Source organism: Populus euphratica, unplaced genomic scaffold, assembly GCF_000495115.2.
Source record: "Populus euphratica unplaced genomic scaffold, PopEup_1.0 scaffold49.1, whole genome shotgun sequence".
Classification (NCBI taxonomy): Eukaryota; Viridiplantae; Streptophyta; class Magnoliopsida; order Malpighiales; family Salicaceae; genus Populus; species Populus euphratica.
This window is the reverse complement of record NW_011499875.1, coordinates 1,852,149-1,855,995: the sequence shown is the minus strand read 5'-3', so window position 1 is coordinate 1,855,995 and position 3,847 is coordinate 1,852,149.

Sequence of the window (3,847 nt, the reverse complement as noted above, 5' to 3'; positions counted from 1 at the left end):
ATAACTATAATGACTTGAACTTCACTTCCATAGATTATTCATGACCACAAACATAATTTTTTTTTTTGCATAGTAGGTTAAAAAATAATAATTAATGAAATGATTCTTAATATTATATAAAAAATCTAAAATCTTATTTATAAATAACTATCAAGTTGAATGATATATAATAAAATAATATCTTAAATATGATTTTATTTATTAATTTATAATGTTTTTTTAAATAAAAGAAAACAATTACGAAGGGTTGTATTAGAGCGGTTGCTAATATTTAAAAAAATATATGTTAGAATGTTATTTGAAAAAAATTCAAAGTTGAATAGTATTTAATGAAATAATATTCTAAATGTAATTTTAGTTACTTTATTTTAATGGATTTTAATTGAAAAATAAAAAACAAAAACTTTCATAAAAAATCCCCAGCACTTAAGCTTGGGTGAGCCAACTAATACGAATCCTATGGATATAAAGACCTAGAAATTCATAGTTAAGTTATTGATTCTCAAAAAAGTTAAGATTAAATTTGAAATTGAAGTTGACATAATAATAACCTGCTTCGAGACATCAAAATTATAAGAACCACCCTTCACCTAACGTCTATGAAGAGACACGAACGAGAAGTATAAGAAAAATATAAAAAAAACTTGGTTAATTCTTTAATAAGTCAAAGTAGTTACATAATGAATTAAGAGTAAGAACAAACTCTTTCTCATGAGTTGTATTTTTGAATAAATCAATCTATCTCTTTTTTTTTAAAAAACCCTTCAAGCTAAATAACCCTATATTCTCTGTTTTTTTTTTTTAAAACCCTTCAAGCTAAATAACCCTATATATAGTAGGTAAAATATCCTAAATAATACCAAAAAAATAAAAAAAGTTCTAAATAAAAAAAAGAACGATAAATTAAACTAATGTAGTTACATCATAATAGCTTCTAGATCTTATAACAGGCCCTTTTAAATGTTCGATTGACTCTAAAATTTTATCCAATATAAAAAATGCTCTCTGTCATATGAATGCATTAAGGAGTCTTACCGTATATGAACAAAAATATTGAGATGTCTAGTTTCCATTCTAATTAGATTCGTAGTGAAACACCTTTTATAACTTCAAATATGACCCAAACAATACATAAATGTTTAGTTTGATATATTTGCAACTTGTTAACTTAAATATCCAGAATCAATTCAGTCAATTTTTCTTGTATTCTCTTAGTTAGAGATATTGTAATAGGCCTAATTGATACCTTTGTTGGACCATCTGGTGATGCTTGCTGATTGGTTTAGAGTTAAGTGGTTCAATTATTGATCTAAAATAGAAAAGGCTAGGCATGAGTGGGGGTATGCAAGGCCAAATTAGTATGCCTAACCCTCCTTTTTCTTTTTTTTTTAACACATCATCCATCTATTTTTCTTTTAAAATAAAACAAATAAAAATAAAGCTAGGTCTATATTTCAGACACCAGAAAGGTGATCGAAAAGCTAGGTCTTATGTTTTTGGACTGAAAAATTTATTTTTAATATTTTTTCACCTAAAAGCACTTGATGAGCACCTTTAGACTTTAATATACTAATTTCTCACCTCGAAACCCTTAAATTAATAAAAAAATACAAAATTAAATAGAAAAGGTCTTTTATAACCTTAATCTATTTTTTCTAGTGACATTGAAGCTTAAAAACACTTTAATCTTTAATAGCACTCCTCTCATCAATAGGAACACTTTAACACCAAATTTAATTTTGTTTTCTTTTCTCTAGGATTTGACCAACCAATCACCTTTTCTTTCCTTTAATATTTTTGGTGACTCTCTCCCAAAAAAAATACAAGGACTAAGGCATAAAACAAATGATGTATTGGACTGATATGCCAAATCTTCAACAAATAAAAATAAAAAGTGAAAAATAAAAAAACTTTAGGGAGAAAATTTCTAAAAAATTATCTAATGAACACTAAAAAAAGAGAAAAAGAGGTTCCTTCTTACTTTAGTTTCAAATTTTGTCTTTTATTTTTTTAGCAACAAAATCAAATCTTCTTTGTCCAAATTACATAACAACTTAGTGTCAAGGCTTTCTCTGACACATGTGAACTGAGCTAGTTAAAACAAATCATCATGTGCAGTCTCAGTTGATGCAATATAGGACATGTATAAAAAAAAAGGTTCTTTGTCTAGAATAGAAAATGTTTAAATAACCAAAAAAAAGAAAGAAAGAAAAACATTATTCCAATCCACAATATTTTATCTCTAGTTTTACAATGTTTGCTTGATCTCAATTAGGTTTTTTATAAGTGAAAATTACCCTACTCTTCTATAGTTTATTTGTTTTTTTTTCACCTTGCCTCCATGTTTTTGAAAATCACAATTTATATTCCATGGTTTATAAATTGCATAACATTTTATATTCGTATTGACAAAAAAAAAAGACAAAATAGTTTAAAATATTTACAAGTATACCATTATATTCCAATTTAGAACTAAAAATGCTTTTTATTGATTGAGAAAATTAAACTATTTTCTCAAGAAAATCCAACTACAAAATTATAAAATATGAGCAACTATTATATCTAATTTTTGAAGACATCACAACATGTATAAGAGCCTTTTTTATTAAAAAAAATAGTTTGTTAACCTTTTCACTTTTGAACACCATTTAAAACTCATGTATAATTCATTTTTTCATAGACATGACTTTAATCTGTATTACATGTTTTTATAAGCTCTTTATGATTAACAAAAAAATAGTTTGTTTACTTTTCAACATTGGACTCTATTCAAGACTCAGGTCTGGCTTATTCTTTCATAGATATGACTTTAGCCATATTGCGTGTCTTTATAAGCCATTTTTCTAACAAAAAATTATTCATGTTAATAAGTTTTAGCCTATAAAAAAGGAAGAGAGATGTTTTTCAAGTAAATTCATGACTAATTTGTATTCTACATATTATTTTTTATGATAAAAAATCAACAAAGCAAAACTCTCCGTTTGAAATCCAATGTTTTCTTTAGAAAATAGTTTTCCGTTTATCATATAATTCATTCAAGTCATTTATAAAAAAAAAGCTAGAAATATCAAAAAGCTAGAAATAAGGGATAATCGTTTCTTCACAAACCCATTTTCTCATATACTAACATAAATTTCCAAAATTACATCATAGCACTTGAATGATATATTCTAGACTTTTAACTAGGGAAATCTACATGTCTATTAGATGAAAATACTTTCATATTTATATATCAATGATTTCATTTTAATAATTAGACCTTTATGCACACAATTATTAAAATTTGAAACTTGGTTCTAAAACAAGAAAGATACTTTAAAAAAGAAAATGTTTTACAATATTTTTTTCTCATTTATTGAATCTTAAAAAAAAAAATGATGATGATACATACGCACCTTATAATAGCCACCGAGAAAGATAAACACAACTAGATCAATTGGAACTATTTTATTTTAAAGAGACCAATTACGATCACAATAGCCAAATAATTATTTGACGAAATCTATTATAAACTAGGATGAAAAATTATTCACAATGATGATGAAAAATGAGCAATAATAAACAAAAAAAATCCTCAAACTATGCTGGAGACAATGACAAGTATAATTAATGTTGTCTAAACTTAAATAATATACGAACAATACTCAGTCAATGATTAAAAGCAGAGAATATGAGATGACTATTAGGGTTACTTATAATTCAAGAAAACCAGTGCCCGGGAGGATTGTGTTTCTCATTGATTTCAAGGGGTACACTCACAAATAAAGTTAACATAAGTTGCTACTATATAAGTTTCAGCCTTGTCATCAGGAAATTTTAAGCTCTATCATTAGAAAGTCCAAGCCTT